This window comes from Microtus ochrogaster, chromosome 10, assembly GCF_000317375.1.
Source record: "Microtus ochrogaster isolate Prairie Vole_2 chromosome 10, MicOch1.0, whole genome shotgun sequence".
In the NCBI taxonomy this organism is placed as follows: domain Eukaryota; kingdom Metazoa; phylum Chordata; class Mammalia; order Rodentia; family Cricetidae; genus Microtus; species Microtus ochrogaster.
This window is the reverse complement of record NC_022016.1, coordinates 53,155,205-53,176,030: the sequence shown is the minus strand read 5'-3', so window position 1 is coordinate 53,176,030 and position 20,826 is coordinate 53,155,205.

Genomic DNA, 20,826 nt, shown 5'->3' with positions numbered 1-20,826 from the left:
GATGCCCCACGGTGTGATTCTGATGCCCCACGGTGTGATTCTGATGCCCCACGGTGTCTGGAAATCCAGCCAGCCAGTGGCCTGAGCCACACAGCTGCTCAGCTCCCCTCCCTGCAACTGTTCTGTCTTTGGTCTGGTGCCATCACCTAGTCATGTACCTCACACCATTTTCTAAGTGGTCCCGCTGAGGACCCCAATGCCTGTCACCATGACAGAGTAGGGCGGGACCTGAGCTTTATAAAGAGAGAGGAGAAGCTAGGAATGGGCTGGAGACCCAGAGGCAGGTGGGAAAGAAGTGTTTCCTCATCTGGAGGTCTTACCAGCTCCTTCTCCTGAAACACATGACCATGCCATCCTGGGCTCTATACGAAAGAAGGTAGAGCAAACCATAGAGGAGCAAACCAGTAAGCAGCACCTCTCTATGGTCGCTGCACCAGCTCCTGCCCTGTTGAAGCTCCTGTCCCGACTTTCTTCAGTGATGGACTACACTGTGGAAGTGTGAGCCAAATAAACCCTTTCCTCCCCCAGCTTGCTTTTTGGCCATGCTGTTTCATCCATGCAATAGAAACCCTAACCAAGACAGCAGTCTTGAGTTCATGGCGTGTGGAGTCTGGGCCTATTTCACAGAATAGAAACTTGTGAGATCACAGGCCTGATGCCACATTTGAGCTCAGGTATCTCTACTGACCCCGCCCTCCCTCCACCATCCACAGCTGTACAATATCAGTATCTGCCCTCTTCTTCTAGCCTGTACAGGCCCTGCGCACAGCTGTCTGCCTCAGGTCTTCTGTCTGTAAAATGGGCCTTAAAACAGATCACAGTGAAGGTGAAACTAGAAAAGTCTCAAACAGAGGTGTCTAACCTTTGACATTACAACACAGTATCATCTACAAACGTGTGGGGTCACATTCATAGCCATCCAGGGATGAGAGTGGCCCTTGGGGTGGGACATGTGCAAGAAATATAGCTCTTGAGACCCAGGGCTATCCTGACCCAAGTCCCCAGATACTGAGTGTGGTGATGAGAGCAACTCCTCCTTCCTGCCACACCTGAGGGCCCTGGGGCTCAGTCACCAAGTTCCCAGCCACCAACAGATGGAGAGGCGGCTCGTGGTCTGTGGGAACGGTAAGCCCCAATACAGCGCCTGTCTTCTGCCATGTTAATCACACTGTTGCCCAGAACAGATGGGGTGTTCGGACTCCCCCACCCCCATTTTTCACAGAGCTATGGTCTGGGAGATAACTGTGTAATTAAAATGAGAAATGCAAACAATCCTCTTAGTGAGACTTAGCCATCTTCCCTCCCTTGTAAATCTATTAATGAACTGTAATGGCAAAAACAGATCCTTTATTGGAACATGGTAACCAATTCACTGTGGGGCGATGAGGGCCCCAAGACCTGCAGAAAGAAAGAAGTATATATTAATTAGCTTAAGTCTTTATCTATATAAAAATCAAGAAAACAAAACATTGGTTGCAAAGCAATTTTCCATCTGCCGATAGAGCGTGGCTGCTCAGGGGAGAACCCGGGTTTCCTGATTTCTGGGGTTTGTTTATAACCTTTGGTTAATCAAACCTGGAGCAGAGAGAGACGCGCTAATTATATGGAGAGGGTAGATTTCATGGGAACCTGCAGCAGATGTGGGAAGAATTGGAACGAGTTAGCACAGAGGTTTGGGGCCCATAGACCTGAAGGAAACAGCCCTGCCTTCCTCAGGCTGTGTGTGTCCTTTCAGAATTGTCCCCATGGGGTCACAGTGAGCCAGTTGTGGAAACAGCTTACCCAAGCAAAGATTCAGTGTAGAATGGGCTGCCTAGGAGACAAGCCCAAGATGGGGACTCGTGGGTGACACGGCACGGGTCAGTAGGAGGAGGGAGTAAGGGGACAACACAGAGAAGACAAGGCCCGGCCCAGCTGGGATGTATAGCAGTCTGCGCCCACAGGGCCCTCTGGAGCTCACGGGTACCTAGTGGCCACTCCTACTCAGACACAGGGATGGGTCTTTTGTATCCGGTGTCAGTCGTTAGCTAAATGTCACCATGTGGTGTGAACCCCCGCCCAGGCTGGGACTCAGTTGGCACTGACATACCGAGGGCTAAAACTTGCCCATAGGAAGTTTGTGAAGGGCACGGCTCACTCACAACAGACGAGAGTCCACCCAGGTCCTCTTGAATGGGCCACTTTGTCCACTCTCAGACTGCAGTGTGACCCTCAGGCAAAGGGCCCGTCAGCGCCAACTCAGAGACAAGGCTTACACAGAAGTGACTGAGTTAAACTGAGGCCATCGTTGGGGGGATGGGGGTTGATTCAAAATAACTGTGACCTTCTAACGAGGGGGATGTTTGGCACTGAGTCATGCATCTCACAAGAACACTAGCAAAGATGGAGGGGCAATGGGGACAATTCATAAGATATACCTGCACGTGATTGTAGCCAGGGAAACGAGGGGGAGAAGCCTGAAGCAGCTTTTTCCTCACAGCCCTCAGGAGGAACGGGAACTTTTGCAGGCATGCTGTTGGTGACATTCTGTCAAGCAGCCCATCTCAAGTCCCTGCCGTTGTCAGCATCTGGTGTTCCGCATCCCACATCCACCAACTTAACTCTGGGCCTGGCCAACCAGAGCATTGGATCCCCTGCCACAGTGGTTGGTGCAGACATGAGCACCTGACCCAATCTGAGCCCAGGGGGGTGCATTCTGAGACTTTCTGTGACGAATGTGAGCATTTGAGGGCAGGTGATTATGGGCAATGAGGTGATGTTGATGGTAGAGAACAGAGCCTTGGGTTCCATGATGAGGTTTGCATTGCCCTCAGCCTTCCTGCTTCTCTACAGACTCACTGTAGCAAATGTGCAGCAGAAACTGTGTTCATTTTCAAACAGCACCCACCCGGTGAGAATTAGAGAACGCTCTAGGCATTGTGTTATGCATAGTAATTGCGTGTCTGGGATTTCAATTTTCACAGTCCCCTGAAGTCCAAAAATATTAAATGACAAAGTTCCAGAATAATTAATAAGTTTTAAATCATATGCCATTCTAAGTAGTGTGATGAAGCTTGTGTTATCTTTCTCTCACCCACCTAGAATATGCTGCACCTCTGCCCACAGTATCCACGCTGTATATGTTACCCGCCCGTTCCCTACTTAGCATCCTCTCTCTGCTATCAGATCAGTAGTTCCAGAACCGCCACGTCTAATGCAGGGTTTAGCGGTATCCAAAGTGAACTTACTGCCGTCGATGATTTGCGTTTTGTAATTTGCACTTTATCCTGTCACCACTTGATGACTTTTCCATTTTTTTATTCAGCCACCAAATATAATTTAAGAAACTCAAGAAAGAAAACAAAACAAAAGATGATCTGGTCTCTTTTAACCTCTCCCATTCTGAGCCTTCTCCAACTCCCAGAATTCCAAGCCCTCTTCTGCCGCCAACTTCTTTTCCTTAGGAGAACATCCATATTTGAGCAGGCATTTGCTAGTAACAAATTCTGTCTTAGAGTAGCTTTGTTTTCCTTTTATTCTAGAAGGTTCTTTGCCATCTAGAGAATTGCAGTCTGCAGATCTCTCTGTATGCTTGGAAACTGTTGTTCCACTTCACATGAGCCTCCTTGGTTTCGAGAGAGACACCTGCAGTCCTTCAAATTGTAGCTCACAAACACCACATGGCTTCTCTCCGACAGCCTTCAAGCTGTCTCCACTGTCCTTAGCTTTCAGGGTTTAATTCCGGTGTGAATTGACAGGAATTTCTCTGAGGTTGTGTTTGAGCTTCCTGTCTCTATAGGTCTGTGTCTTTAATGGAATAAGAATTTGGGGGCTTCAGATCTTTCGGTCCCTCTTTTCTCTGCTTCTGAGACTCCAGCAATGTGACTGCTGACTCTTTTGCTATCATCCCATGGGTCTCTAGAAGTCTGTGTTTGTTTTCAATCTGTTTTCTCTCCATTGTTCGTAACGAGGCAGTTCTAGTGGCTTATCCTAATTGAGTCTGTCCTCTACTCCCCGTGGAACCAGCCAAAGAGCTCTCACCTTGGTCACTATGCAAAGAAAGTGAGGGACATAGAAGTCAGGGTTCTTATCTAAGGCCATGTACCTCTGTCTCAGAATTCTCTGGCCAGGAGCCCCACCAGGCCAGACCCCTATTCTCCTGTTGAGTGTCTGGAAGACGACATTCTGTTGAGGCTTGTATGAGGAAGACGACATTCTGTTGAGGCTTGTATGAGAATGTCTACCGTAGACTCTGTTCTTTGAGCACCTGCTCCCCAGTTGGTGCTGGTCCTTTTAGAGGTGTGGGAAGTATGACTTTGTTGGAGGAAGTATGTCATTGGGGAAGGCTTTGAGAGTCTGCCATTTCTGTCTCGCTCTGTTTCATGCTGAACCCTCAAGATGTGAGCCTTCAGCTTTCTGCTGTGATCGCCATGGCCGCCTGCCACTTGTGGCCATCATGAGCTCTCAAATCCCCTGAAGCCATAAGTCCAAAGCAAACCCTTCATTCTATAAGTCAACAGGGTCATGGTGCTTTATCACAGCAATAGAAAGAAAATGAAGACACTCCCTAAAGGAAGCCTGCAGCCACCTCCTTTTCTGAGGACAAGGGTATCCGGTCATGAGTGTGCAGAGGTGACCAGCAAAGCTTGCCCAGCAGATACTCGCTCAGAAACTTGTGACAGTGGGAAGTTCCTGCATCGCTGTAGAGAGTGCTGCCCAGGGAGACACGAACTATATGGAAGGCCAGACCAGCAGTCAGGACCATCACTCTAGAAAGGCCAACCACCTCCCCTCCCCTCATCTATTTCCTATAGCTCTTGATGGTATTATTGGGGCCGCTGATGCCAGAGAGACAGGAGTGTGAAGAAGAGTCCCCATGTGCACAAAAGAGGTTCATGGGAGCCATGTACGTCTGAGTGTATGTGAACACCTGTGTGATTGTGTGGGCTGAGCGCCTTGCCCTGTTCGTGCTGCTATGACAAATGCCATGGTCTAGGCGGTTCAGTCAACATCCGCTTTTCAATTCTGGAGAGTGGGAATGCCGAGATCAAGTTTGGCGGCAACTATGTACCTGGTGAGGATCCTCTCCCCGCTTATTGCTGGGTCTTTGTGCCACAAAGACAGCTCATACCTCTTGTGTCTTGTCTATGAAATCACCAGTCTCGCTCCAGCTCCTCCCACATGACTTCATTGCTTCAAAGCATCCCCGGACACACACGCTCCAAATACCACCAACAGGTGAGTTTATTTATTCGTAAGCGTGCAGATCACAACAGTGAGTGAGAAAACTGTGTGTGTGTGTGTGTGTGTGTGTGTGTGTGTGTGTGTGTGTAGTGTGTGTATGTAATAGCGTGTTTGTGTGAAACTGGGTGTGAGGTACGTGTACATGATTGTGCAGGGGATATTGTGAGCACACGCTTGTAATGCTGTACCACCTGATCGTGTCTGAGGCTGAGGCGATTTCGTACAAGTTATACCTGTATAACTGAGGACGCCTGTATAATTAAATACTTGTGAAACTGGGTGTCTGGGTGACATTTTATGTGTGAGTTATTGTGTGGGAGCTACGAAAGGAGAGCGGCAGGAAACGTCACTCTCTCTGATGCTCCGGGAGAGCCTGAGAGGACGGCGGAGTAGAGACAGGTTAAAGAAAGCCCTGGCGGGAGAAGCAGTGACTTGAATGACATCTGGAAGGTAGTCTCCAGAGGGACTTGCTGTGTGACTCGGCATGCCCCCTGGACTTCCTGAATCTCCATTTTCTTATCTGTTAACGGACATCATTTCACCTCATAGCTAGTGTGAATTATTGTCCTCTCCAGGAGGGACTTTGGACTCCAGGAAGCCAAGCTGAGAGGGGCCTGGACTGGTGCTGTTGTCTGTTTAACAGCAAGGGGGTTAGGAATGAAGCCTTTCAGAGAAGACAAAGGCCCCTGCCTCCCAGAGCAGAAGCAGCGAGTGCCGAGCTTTGCCTGTGTGAAGGCTAGAATGGAAATATTTCAATTCCTCAGCTTTTATGCATGCCACTGCTGATTTGAAGGGGCCTGCAGCAAAGGCTTTTTCAGTGAGAGTCTGAAACAGACAGAACCCAACAGTCAGAAGCAGAAACAAATCGGAATGGCCAGCCAGATCTGATGCAACCGGGGACCAATTTGTAGAAAAGAGTTGAAGGAAGCTCCGGGCGTGGAGGTGACCGGGGATGGGTCTGAGGCAGATCTCCAAAGCTCAGCTCAGAAGTGGGAGCCGCAGTCACTGCAGAGGTCTGACAGGACCTCTGAAGGGGCTCTGATCACAGGTGCCAGTGTCTCCGAGCCTTTGGAGGCTGTGTCACTTCCTGAATTAATTCCAGATGATAGACACCAGGCCTACTGTCTGCTTGTCACCAGTGTTCAGTCTGTGCACAACTGTCCCTGTGTCCTGAGGTTTGGGTTCTCCTTTATTTTCCATTTTCATGCATATGTGCGTGGAGTGCACACATGTCGGGTATGAGTGTGTACGCAGGTACACGTGCGCATGCATGTGTGTGCATGGAGAGGCTGCAGGTTCATTTGCTGCTCTGCCTTACTCACAGAGGAAGGGTCTCTGATTCAGTCAGTCCTGCTCTGCAGCCTGCTCCAGGAATCCCCTGCCTCTGCCTTCTGAGGCTGGCGTTGCAGGCCTACCCTGCCCAACATGTACGTGGGTTCTGGGGATCTGAGCTCAGGTCCTCCTGTTTTTGCAGCAAGTGCTTTTACTGCTGAGCTATCTCCCCAGCTCTAGGGTCTTAGTTAGGGTTTCTATTGCTGTGAAGAGACACCATGACCTTAGCAACTCTTAAAAAGGAAAGCATTTAATTGGGACTGGTCAAACATCACGAAACATCTAAGTCCATGGCGTTCCCAGTTAGCTTCCTCTGCCTTGTACTTGTGGTATCTAGTCAAGATATAAGCTCTCAGCTCCTCTTCTAACGCCATTTCTACCTGCCTTCCTCCATGATCCCCACCACATGGAGTCACCCTCTGAAACTGTAACCCCCAATTAGCTCTTCTATAAGTTGCCTTGGTCGTGGTGTCTTATCAGAGCAATAAAATCCATGATTAAGACACCATTATTCTACATCCTATTTCTCTTAGATCAACTTTTGAAGCTTCAACGTGTGACAACAGAGGGTATTTGCTGTCCTTTGTCCCCCAGGCTCATCCACGTGACCATAAAGAATGAACGTCCGTTCCTGCTATGGTTCAGTACTCTCCACTGTCATCAGTACCACACTGTCATTATCTACATTCCCGCCCTCCTCCACACTTCGTATCCCTTGAGACACAACTCACTAAGTTCCCTCGTGGGACACGAGTGAGGGGGTCGTGGCATCTTTAGGGGCCTGGCCTGCAGAGTTGGGTCACTAGAACTGAGCCTTTGTATTCCATAGCCTCAACTCCTGTTTGATCTCTCTGCTTCCCGGGCTCTGTGATGCCAGGCTCCTCTGCCATGCGCTCCCCTCCTGTAATAGCCTGAGACTCTGAAACCGTGAACCGCCTTTCATTTGTTTCTGCCACGGGTTCTACCCACAGGGCTTCATCTCAGGCCCACATTCTTCCTTTCTTTACCATCCGTGGTGACACATAACTTCTACCTGACGCTTATTTCATGGCTGCAAGATGACCACTGGGGGTTCCAGACCTTGACATCCATGTTTCAGATGGAATAAGAGGAGGGAAAAGAAGCAGGGCTGGAAGGGAAGATTCCAGCTGAATCAGAGAACTTAGAGGGCAGCTTAGAAGCTGCCCTGCCCACCTCTACTCACATCTCATTGACCGTGCCAATCTACAAGAAAGGGCTGGGACCCACAACCATGCACAAAAATATTGTCTTTTTTTTTTTTTTTTTTTTTTACTAAAGAACAAAGAAACACAGGATTCTGGGCCAACCTTCTACTGCCTCTTTTAGCAGCAACCAGGGGGTTCAGATGTGTGCAGAAAGAACCTGACCCTAGAGACTCTCCTGGAGTGGAGAGTCCCTTCAGTGTTTAAATTCCCATCTGAACAGCAAATCTGAGAAAAACAGTAATTGATGCTTGTTGTGGTGCGGTGGTGGCAGGGTGGGAACTGTTAAAATAGAAAAGTCAAACTTGCTTTTAATCCCATCATCCAGAGATTCAAGGACTGCTGGCATTTTTTGCATACCTGCTTCAGGGATTTCTCTTCCTAAGACTATCAGGCTGCGCTTCATAACCAAATGGTAACGATTTGATGTGAAATTCCCCCACGGCTCTTGAGTTTGAATTCTTTGTCCCCAGCTAGTGGCGTGCTATTAGGGAGCCTGTGGGAACTTTAGGAGGTGCTGCCTGGGGGAAGTGATGTTGGCGGTGGGAGCAGGCCTTGAGGTTCACAGCCTGCCCTGCTCCCAGCTCCTCGTCTCTGCTTCCTGCTCTGCTGAGATGTGCGTCACCCTCACGGTGGACTACTGTACCCTCAAACCATGAGCCAAAAGAAGTCCTCCCAACCTTGACTTGTTTCTTGTCGGGAATTTGGGCATGGCAATGAGAAAAGGAACCACCGCAGCAGATCTCTGTGTTGCTGTTTTCCTAGCTCTTGTCAGCGTTTTCCCATGGTGAGCTACGTCATAAACTGTTTTCTTCAAGGCTACATAGCATTCTATCACATGGCCGTTGGCGACTGGAGTTAGTCCCCCCCCCCATGCTGGGCACTTTGATGGCTGCCAACTGCATTTGTCTATCATCGATGGTGCACAGACCACTGACCACACACAGATCTTTGTCCCCATCTCTGAGTATCCCTTCTGATGGGTCTGTGCACTCAGGACACTAGGTGCACACATTTCTAAAGAACTAGACTGCTGGGTAGCATATCTGTCTGAGGGTCCCAATCTCCACAAAGTGCAAGGAGCATCTTTCCCCTCACTGAGCCTTCTGCTACGAGGAGCATTGATCTCTGCCTCGGGCTCCCCTCCCCCACTGCTGCACAAAACACAATGGAAACGTTGATATTCAGAAATAGCTAAGCATGTGTTTATCTCCAGGCAGTTTAAAAAGTCAACATAATTACTCGAGTTCCATTACGTTTAATTTGCAGCCAATCTTGCATTTAGCAGGAGTCGGGATGCCATGTGGGATGGAGTTGCTTACAGCCAAAGCAGCCACAGCCCTGGCCTTTCCAAGGTGGGGCTGCCACCTCTTCCAGGTGAGAAGCTGCTGCTGTGCATCCCACTGCCCTCCCTGCACTGTGGAAGCCCTTGTCTGCGCACTGACCATCTCTCCGTCCTGCCCCTCCCACTCCTGCACCCTGGGTTGCCATCCAGAGCTCTCACCAAGGACCCACCGGAAGTGGACCAGAACTGTGATCCCACTAACCAGACCCCAAGATGGCCCTGGCAGTGTGAGCCTGTAGGAGCCTCCTCTGTGGGATTTGGACTTCTGAGCTTTTGGTGCTAAGGCTGTTGTTTTCCCTTCACCTCCCAGAGTCAAGAAGACACCATCACAGAGAGTGCTGGGTCACTCAAGACCAGCATCAAGGGACCTGCAAAACAGATGGTCACAAGGACACACAGTGAGGAGGGTCTGGGTGGACTTGCAGGGAGGAAGGGGGGAGATAGGGTGGATGACTGTGCCAACTCCAGCTGCCCTATGTGGGCATCTAGTGAGCATCTCTTCCTTCCTCACTTTTGGGGGTTGGTCTGGTAAGTCCTAATGGTAATCCTCCCCAGAGCTGTTTGTTTGTTTGTTTTAGTCAAGACAGGATAACAAAGTTCAGGCCCTAAGACTGCTCCCCCACCCCACTGAATTTGGCTAGACCTGTCATTACCCTAATTGTCACGTGAGGGATGGTGACTGTAAGTGTCTGTCCCTATCACACAGTAGCCACAGTAGCACACACCAGAAAAAGGCCCCATAGCCCGTGTAGAGGGCCCCAAGGAACTGTGACATGAGGACAAGCCAGCAAGAGCCACCTCCTTCACCCTCATACTGTGCGGCTCTAGGGAAGGGAGTCTGGCCACTGGCCCAAGGAGCTCAGAGCTTCCAAAGACGCTGCCCCCAATTGAAGCCCTAGTCAGAGGTTGGCCACTCCTGCCCACACCCCTGCCCACACAAACCTCTTGGTAACAAAAGCCTGTTTCTGTAAGCCAAGTGATTTACATTGTTTTGCAATACTAGAAGCTAATACACCAAGGGAAAGTGCTTAGAGTGAGTTCAGGGACCCCTACCTTACCTCAAATTATTAATCGAGTCCTGTATCAAAAGAGAGCCAATAGAATGGATGTATATTAAAATGGGAGGGGGTGTCAGATTAGCTTACAGTGTAAACCTTACACGATCCTGTCTGAGACATCCAACAATGGCTGTTTGCACACTGGAGTAACTGACAACCAGTAACTGCTCAGTCCATGAAAGCAGATGCCCCAGCCATCCTGGTCTGCCAGCCATCCTGGTCTGCCAGGTGTTGAAAGCTTACAGGACTCTTGAGGGACCCAGGAAGCCGAGCCTGGATGGCAGCAGCAACAGGCAGAGCAACTTGCCAGCAAGATGAGATGAGAAGCAGGCAAGAAGCGAGAGTTTTCCACACGTTTCCTGGTATCTGGGCCTCTGCCACGTGGTGCTGCTCACACTCAGGGTGGGTCGTCTACCAGTTAACCTAACCAAGCAATCCCCACAGGCGCGACCAGAGGTTTGCCTCTTGGCTGGTTAAAATCTAGTCAAGTTAACAACCTGGCACACATGACAGCTTCAAATGGATCACATACCTAAAAATAAGGACAGAAATTGCCAGGTTTGAGAAGGATGTCTAGGAGGAAATCTTATGTTAGGTCAGTATTTCAAAGATATGACACTAAAATCATGACTTAGAAAAGCTGAGCTCTAAGACACCATTAAAAGCAATGAGATGAGAGAGAAAGCCCTTGGTTAGCACATCTGATGTTCAGGGCTCAATCCCCAGCAGTTGCAAAAACTGAAGAAATAGAGAGGGAAGAAGAGGAAAAGAGGGAGAGGGGAAGAGAAGAAAAGGGGAAGAAAGGAATGGAAGGGAAGGGGAGAGAGGAGAATCTACAGCTGAAAAGAATATTTATAATTATGGATCTCTGAACTAGTACCAGAATATGTAAAGAGTTCCTACAATTCAATAAGAAAGTATATAACAATTTAAAATAGGCCAAAGATTTGTATAGACATTTTGCCAAAGAAGATGACAGTCACAGGGCCAATAAGCACACAGGAAGATCTTCAGCATTCTTAACCCTTAGAGAATCAGAAGTCATCACTACAGTGGTGTCTACCACCAGCCCTTTACACACTAGAATAACTGCCATCGAGATGACAAGGGCTGCCGGGTGATGGTGGTGCACGCCTTTAATCCCAGCACTTGGGAGGCAGAGGCAGGCGGATCTCTGTGAGTTCAAGGCCAGCCTGGTCTACAGAGCTAGTTCCAGGACAGGCTCCAAGGCTACAGAGAAACCCTGTCTCAAAAAAAAAAAAAAAAAGGCAAGTGCTGCAAGAATGGGAAGCAGCAAAGCCTTGTAGACCTCTGGGGATAACATCAAATGCAATAACCAGTTAGGAGACGAGTCTGTCAGTTCCTTAAAGATGCTAAGGTGGGATGGGAGTTCAAGACCCGGGAAGGTCCTGAAAAGAACAAGATTCATATACCCCTCCCCAAGGTCACAAAGCAGTAAATAGCTGCCCCAAAAAAGATTCTCTCTGATCATCCAGTGCCCGAAAAGATCTCCTAGCTGTCGAGCTGGCCGCATTGTGTGCAGAGAGCCCCAGAGCTCCAGCCTCTTCGAGTCACCTCTCAGGCTGAGGTGGTCTCAACCGGATGTGGCTGACTTTGAGTCATCCATGTTCCTGCAAGTAAGCCCTCACCCATACTCCTGCAAGTGACTCTAATAAATTCCTGGGCTCACTGAGTTGGACTTTGGTGAACCATTATTTTGGTGTGTCATCAGTTCCCTGTCTAAGGTGAGCAGGTGATTGTTCACATCTCCCTAGGAAAAGCCATAAATATATACACATGCACACACACACACACACACACACACACGCATGCATGCATGTGTGCATGCATACAACTTGCACACAGCGATTCATAGTGTCAACTTCATAGTAGTTCCAAATCAGCAAATGAACTGACAAAGTGTGGTATTCAACAGAATACTACTCAGACATGAAAATGAGCAAAGTACTGGACATACCTCTACTTGAGTAAACCTCAGAAGCACTATGATAGATTTTTTTTTCAAGCCAGACACAAAAGACCACTGTCTTAGTTATTTTTCTATCTCTGTGAAGAGACATTACGACCAAAGCAACTTATAAAAGAAAGCATTTAATTGGGAGCTTGCTCACAGCTTGAAAGGGTGAGTCAAATGACCCTGATGGCAGGAAGCATGGTGTCAGGAAGGCAGACAGTATGCTGGAGAGTAGCTGAGAACTCACATCTTGAGAGCACAGCCACAAGTCAGAGAGAGAGCTAACTGGGAATGATACGGGCTTTTGAACCTCAAGCACACCCCAGCGATACGCCTTCTCCAGCAAGGCCACACCTCTTAATCCTTCCCAAACCGTTCCACTACTGCGGCTCAAGTGCTGAAATAGACAAGCCAATGGGAGCCGTTCTCATTCAGACCATCACAACCACCTATGATATTGCTCTCTTTGTACGAAATGTCGAGAAAAAGCCATAGAGTTGGAAAACAGAGGAGAGATTGCCTGGATGTAGAAGAGGGACAAGGAGGGGTGTAAACAGGCCTTTGGGCTCTCTTTGAAACTGATGGTTGTGATGGCGGCCCGTTCTTTAAATGTGGCAAACATCTGAGAGTTATACTTTACACGTGGCAAACTGAATGACTTCTATCAGTGCGGGACTGTTGGATGGGTAGAATAGAAGTGGATTATTGTGGGACATTTTGTTTGGGTTCTGACAAATAAAGCTTGCCTGAAGATCAGAGGGCAGAGTGGTTACTAGTTAACCAGAGCAGCTGGGCAGTGGCCACACATGCCTTTAACCCCAGGAAGTGATAAAGTGGAGTGAAGACAGGATCTCACCCCTTTGTGGATGCAGGGAGAAGACAAGTAGGAAGCAACTGGCCGCTGCTTCCAGTTCTTTGATCTTCCAGGTTTTTGCCCAAATATCTGACTCCTGCTTGTTATTGATTAAGATTAGTTAGATTAGTACTTCATCGGATGCTAATGGATCCACTGCTTAGAGCAGATCTTACAAGAAAAGCAAAGCCCACAGAGCATGGCAGGATCTCATGGGGAGATTTGAACACCTAGATCCAGCCAGATCTGACCTGGTCACTGGCTTCATGAGAGATGCCTGCTTGCTACTTATCTCCAGACACTTTTGGGTTCTTCTACTTGTGATCTAAGGGTTCCCCCAAAGTACTCTCCCTCCTGTTGTCCCTGTGGCAGGGACAACAGCCAGCACTGGGCCAATGGAAGCATGACCACAGTTATCTGTTAGCATACAAGGGAGCCAGGGTGGGAGGACACAATCATTCATTCCTCCAAAATTTCCAGGCTTCCAAACGCAGTAGCAAGAGATTGAAAAGTAAACACTAGATAAGAGAAAATGTTTGCTGTCAGTATTCCTGACCAACAACTGGCTTCCACAGGGTAGATGGACTCTCACAATCCTTTAGACACAAGTCTCTTGCTGATGCCAGGCCATGCAAGCGTAAGTAGACAAGAAGTTCCTACACACCTGTCCTGGTGAAAGAGGCTGGCAGAATTCAAGATTTTTGTCACTGAGGCAAATACCTTTCCTTCCCTAAGGAAAGATTTTTTGGGGGCTCCTGGCTTCAGAGGTCATGCACCCTGGCCAGCCATCTGTGTTGTTCCTGTGCTGTGTGTCTTGTCAGGCAAAGCACACAGAGGAAGGGCGTGGTCAGGCAGAGCACACAGAAAAAGGGCGTGGTCAGGCAGAGCTCCACAGCAGAAGGGCGTGGTCAGGCAGAGCACACAGCAGAAGGGCGTGGTCAGGCAGAGCACACAGCAGAAGGGCGTGGTCAGGCAGAGCACACAGCAGAAGGGCGTGGTCAGGCAGAACTCCAAAGTGGAGGAGAGTGGTCAGACAGAGCTACTGACCTCATCCCAACCAGGAAGCAGAATGGAGTAATAGAAAGGGACCAGGGACAAGATATTCCCTTAAAAGCCCTTCTTGTGACCTTCTTCCTCAGCTTCCCATAATCTATTAAAATTTTTATTCCATTAGTGGATTAAACTATTCATTATGATGGAGCCCTCAGACACACCCAGAGATGCACTTCAGTGACCCACTGTCACAGTAGCAATGGTGACCATTGGGGAGGGCATGGCAATATAGTGTCAGGGAGCCCTACCTACCATTTCCTAAACCTTGTGGGGAGCAATGGGGATGTTTTCAAAGACGTGAGCCCTGCAGACCACCACATGACCATCCCCTCCACACCCACGTATTTTCCTAAGGAAAAAAAATGAATATCTGAAAACCTGCAAGGATTAATGTTCTTAGCACCTTTAGTTATAACATTAAAAAACAGGGAATAGCGCTGGGAGGCCAGACCAGATGATGAGTCCTTGCACAAAATCCTGGCTTCAGTCCCCAGACAGAAACCCAGTGTGGTACTGCATGCCTGTATTCCCAGCACTCAGAACTGGAGGCGGGGGTGGGGGGAGCAGGTCACCCTTGGCTACATAGTAAGCTCAAGACCACCCTGAGCTATGTGAGATCTTGCTCAAATAATCAATAAAATAACTGGGAACAACCCAAATATCCACCAGCAGCACAAAAAACTAAGAAATTACATCTCTGCAATCAGTTACCCCTCAGCCAATAAAAAGCTAAGTGTTGCTGTAGAGAACAACATGGATGAAAATTAAAACAGGCAGGGTAAAGGAAAACCAGACAAAGGGGGCATATTTTATAACTCTGATTATATAAAATTCTAAAAATGAAAATTGTTCTTTCAAAACAGAAAGCAGATCTACGACTACCTGGAAAAAGAGGAGGTGGGGAAGGGTTGAGGGAAAAGGGGGGTAACACTGCATGGAGACGGCTGTCAGCTTGTGATCCTCCAGACCAGGAGGTCTCTACTGCTGAAGACAGCAACAGCCTGCCTCGGTGTTTTCCCAGCCTGTCCTCTCAGAGTGTCAGAGGGACCGGGCACGATTTGCTGATGGCAGGGGTGAGAGACTGCTTCCCTCCTGCAAGCCGTCCTGGGAAAGTTATTCCGGCTGCCAGGCCAGACAATTCTGGATAATGGATGGCTGTTCTTCAACGCTGCTACGGAAGCATGCTCCTCCTTAATCTACTGCAGTGTTATTAGGAGAGAAAATGTTTGCTCGGGGAGCTCCCCTGGCCTTTGGAAACTGCAAGTTCAACACTAACAGCCAGGGCAGCTCTGGCCTTAACCCTCCCCTGCCCAGCCCAGGTGCAAGCCTTTCTTAATGAGGTGACTCTATGGGGTACTTGCTTAGATAGTTGAAGGCCTGGCTCTTGTTTGAGGTACTTCCTGGCCTGAAAGCACAGTATATCACGGTGGGGAAGGCATGGCTGCTGGAGTAGCAGGTGGCAGCTGTTCACACTGTTCCCACTGTCAGGGAAAGGGAGAGGGGGTCTTGGTGCTGTTGACTTTCACATCTTTATTCAGTATAGAACCCCAAGTCCTTGGGATGGAGCCAGACAGAGACCCCACCCTAAGGTGTGTCTTCTAGGTGATTCCAAACTTGGAGTCATCCACAGGGCAAGGACCTCACCCTGAGGTGCGTCTCCTAGGTTATTTCAAATGCATTCAAAATGACAATGATGATTAACCATTATACTCTCTTCCCCCGAGCTGAACAAATCTGCTGTCCCTACCTGTCCCTTGGCCACACTCCATGACTGATTTGGTGGGCTATGAGAAAGAAAGAAAGAGAGAGAGAGAGAGAGAGAGAGAGAGAGAGAGAGAGAGAATATGTAGAAGATGGGCATGGTGAAAGATGTCCAGAGAGAGTGGGAGGGGGAGCTGTGGGTGGATATGATGAAGATACATTGTATGAATGTATTAAAGTGTCAAAATCATAAATTAAAAAGGATCACAGTCTTCTGCTCTTACAGAAGCACAGTGGTTTAATTTAGTTAATTTAGCTTTCAGACTTTTAATCTTCCCCTACCATCATTCCTCAGCATGTATATATTGAGTTGGCATCTTTGGATTAAATGGCATTAGAGTGTTGGATTTTAAAAATTATCACTTGAGTTGCTGAGTTGATTTCACACACACACACACACACACACACACACACACACACACACACACCATTCTATGAATTTTGGTTTAGGATTGGGATAGAATTTCCAGTAACTTCTGAAATGGCCCTGAGCATTCTCCTACCACTGTGTACTATGAGTTTCTGTGATGCTGTGTTCTCAGCATTGACAGGAGATTGAGGTTATAAAATCAAAATAGCAATCAACTCTGAAAAATGTCGGAGATGCTTGGCATCCCATCGTCTCCAGCATCCAGCCAAGGCTGAATTCTTTATGTAAAAATAAACCAACACATCTCTCTTATTAGTATGCAAATTTCCTTTTGTCTTTTAATAAAAGATACAATTGTACCCATAGTAAAGAATTGTTTTTAACATAAATGTCTTTATAATTTATTACTAATAAATTTTTGATTTTTATACCCATTTTATATGCTTATATACCCAGGATGGGATAAGAATTTCTTGGGTAGGAAGGAGTTGTGGCTGTGAAAAGTTGAAGAAGCTTTAGGCTAGGGACTGGCAAGGTGGCAGGGAGTGGGGACTGATAAAGCAGTTTACTTGCTGCTCAAGCCTGGCCACCTTCAGGAACACACGCAAAGATGGAGGGAGAGAATTGGCTCCACAGAATTGTCTTCTGCACCCCGCGTACACACCATAATGCAGGTTCCCCTCCACAACCACCACCACCAGGTAAATCCACAGTCATAATGAAGACGCCTAAAGACGCTGGGTTTTCAGCACGCTGGACAGCTCCCAGGGCGCTAAAGGGCTTTTTCCTTCAGGTTCCCTGCATGGCTGACTTCCTGATGCTTCAAAAGGGAGTTCTCAGTTGATAAAGGATTTTTGTAAATCATGCCTTGTGACCAGTAATGAAAGCAGGCACTCAACCCAGGCAGTCTAAATCTGAATCCCAGGCTCTACACCAGCTAGTTTCTCCTCCCTCTAGGTTTGAAGAGAAAAGAGTTCAGACAGAGCTTTTAGATACTGAGTAACAACTATCATTGTCTCCAGATCTGTAAGACATGGATTCTTGGATTCCATCACCAGCTGTATAATTAAACCATTTGTTTTATTAATATTATTAGGCTTTCCCCCCCACTGTGATAGTGTGTTTTATAGTTCTTGGTCAATTATTTAAAGCATAACAAAGTGAAGATATTAGACTAAGTGGTGCTTGCACCCCCACAACCACGTCATTGTGTGCTGTAATTACACCAGCGGCTGTGATTTATGCTGTGTCGTGAGTGGGGGAAAAGTCCCTAGGAGGAGGAGGGGCCTTGAACAAGACATGGGATGTACAGGCCATCCAATCAGCTCCTGTTGACAGCAGCTTCTGCACCTCCCTCCTTTCCCTCCCTGTGTGCTCGGGGTTTCTTGGCAGGCGCACTCACCACTGTCCCGTCACAGGGCCATACTTCACTCCTGCCATCTTTTGTGATCTTCTAGAACAGACCACAGACTTTCTCTCCTCAGGGACATTTCCTATGCTGTGTTCTTTGCCAGATATGCAGATTTGTCTAGAATACTTCCCACTGCAAGTGACAAAAAAAAAATCTAATTCAATGCAGTTTCAACAAACTGTTGCCATGAAATTAATTGGTACATTTACCTGAAAAAGCCAAGGCTTGATTGATGGCTTCAGACATGGCAGAATCCATAAACTTAGCATTGCCATGTCCTTTGTCCGGGCATCACACATTGTCATGCTGGGCATTCGGGGGGTGGCAGGAGTGCCTGGACAACACTGGGCTCCATTACACTGGCTCAGCATCTGTCTTCATTGACCATACTACCTAAGTTCCTGGGAGGACTCTGCAGCCTGGGTTAGGTCATCTACCAGTGGCAGAAATGCTTCCTATGACAGGAACTGACATTTGGGGGTGACCAGGAGTTAGGGGACAAGTCAGTCCCACCTGCATGCTGGAGAGTTTTGTTTTATTGGGTTCATTGTTGGTTTGGTTTGGTTTGGTTTGGTTTGGTTTGGTTTGGGGAGGGGGTGTGTATCTGTGTGTCTATGTCTGTGTACGCCTGTATCTATGTGTTTGTGTGTGTGTTCTGTGTGTTTGTGTGTCTCTGTGTGTTTGTATCTCTGTGTTTGTGTGTGTTCTCTGTGTTTGTGTGTGTCTATGTGTTCATGTGTGTGTGTGTTTTGTGTGCAGATATGTGATGCTCATTATTATAATGATTAAGTTCACAGACAGAAACAAACAATGGAAATTCAAACTGACCTCAATGACAAGAAGAGACTTTATTTACCATGAGAGGAGTGCCTCAAGACAGTAGCCATGGCTTCCTCCAAGGGGGATGTTGACCTTAATTTGCGTGTTCTGCCTTTGACACTAGGATGTGGTCTACAATTGGATTTAAAAACAAACAAACAAACAAACAAGAGAAAACCCTCATAGTATTTTAGATAGATTTATGATTTTGTGTCAGGCCACATTAATAACTATCTTTGATTGATACGCTATGGGTTGAACACACCTGGAGAAGATTAAGCCCCGGATGGCTTAATCCTCTTCCCCCATCACTACCAAATCTCCCGCCTCTATCTTGTACCTCCTTCTTTCTGTCTCCTCCCCAGCTAAATGAATGGATCCCGTGGAATATGTTTCATTTACATAGGGTCCATATAGCAAACACTCATGAGCCAATGTTATTGAGTCTCATCCGATCAGACAATTATGTATTCTTTCTGGGATTAAAACAAGCACAGTCTTAGCTGGGCATGCCTGGGAACTGGGGGTGGACTTGGGAAGAAGGAGCCAGCTTCACAGCATTAAACAAAAGCAACATAAAAGAATGCAGCACATCTTTACATCATTAAACAAATATTCCGCAGCAGAAAATAACATAACACATCTTTAACCAACATTCCACAACAAATCTCTGTTCGTTCAAGGCCAACTTGGTCAACACAGTAAGTTCTGAGCTAGCTTGGAGCTGCAACAGGGCAGGGATTGTATCCCATGCTCCTGGAGTGTCCCCCAAATTCTCCATCACCACCACTTTATATGGATTTGCTTCACTGGGTGGGTCCCCAAAACTCCCTTCACCCATCACCTCTAAATTCCCCCCAGCAGCCATCCAGGAAGGAAGACTTAGCAAAACTCAGTTACAGCAGTCAGGTGGGACAAGTGTCCTGGGAGCAAGGTCCAAAAGCCTTCGTCCCTGTGTGTGCATCAGATCCCAGTCCTGGACTCACAGTCTGCAGGGGATGTATGGTAGGAGAAGGTGAGGACACGGGAGAGTGACACCCCACATCAGGACCTGGGGGCATTTGGGATGGAAGAGGGTGACATTGAAGATATGGAGGGACTGCAGCTCCCACCTGTCCTCAGAGGAGCTAGCCAAACTCTTTCTGGGGTCCCTGCCAGCCCCAACCTTCTGTCTCTCTGGCCTGTGTCTGAGGAAGCTGAGCACAAGTCCTGGGACTCAGGGGTTGGTGTGGAGGAGAGGTGGGGGCCAACAGCAACTAGAAGCCCAGCCCTGGGAAGAGATGCTTGGGAGGCAGAGTGGATGATGGTGACAGGCCAGGCCCCAAGTAAAGGTACTCAATAGGACCCTGTGTCCGGGCAGTTGAAGGAAGGAAAAGAGCAGAATACCACACCCTGGGCAGGAATCAGAACCGGGCCAGTTGCAGAGACACTGTGTGATCTTGAGCAGTCACATCCCCTCTCTGAGCTTCAGTTGCTTCATCTGCAAAAACAGAGATGATTATTCTAGTCCTTGATGCTCAACTGCTCCCAGGAATGAAACGGATCTAGGTAAACAAAGGGGTAAAGCCTAGATATTGATTGGGGCGGGACCTAGCCTTGCCCCACCCACCTCCTGCTCCCAGCCTCTTGTCATTGGCCAGTCCTCAGCAGCTTTGTCAGCTGAGTCCAGTTGATTGGAGGAGGCAGATCCTTTATGCAAATCAGGCAACTTTATTCTCTCTTTTCCCTCTTCCTTCCTGCACAAGGCCCCCCACTCCTGGTTGGTGCTCCCTGGCTGGGGCTGGACACTGTGACAAGCTGACTTGTCATCTAAATACAGGCAGGTCTGACCTCTATTCCAAAGCCCTGCCGCCTAGCCCTGTCGTTGGTCCTCCCACCTCACTAGGACAGCCGTGTGACCCTGGGTGAGTCACTCCATCTCTCTGAGTCTCAGTTTGCCCCTCTGTTAAATGGAGAGAAGGCTGCCCATGGATGGGTTCTGTTCCTTTCACAGTCACGTGCCGGCAGCTTCTGATGCCTGGCCCTGCTTTGGTACTGAGGCTGCCCTGCCCCCTACCATAGGAATCTACCTCTTCTCTTTCCCATCCACCTTGCTGCCTCCCAACTCTCCTTGAACCTGCACCTTACCTCAGTCCTTGACCCTGCAATCATCTTGATCTAACAGCAACTTGGCTAATTTCTTGGGCCCACAAACCACCCAATGGGGAGGCCGGGAGGGTGGCCGCTTCCGCTCCATCACCCACCCTAATGCTTCGTCTGACACTTTCAATTTATTTTTCAATTCCTTCGGCATCAGAAATGACGATTAAACTCCCAGTGTAAATGCTGCTTTACCAAACTGAATTAATCACAGCGAGGAGGGGCCAGCTCTGCAGCTCAGTTGAGGAGCGGGCAATAACCACG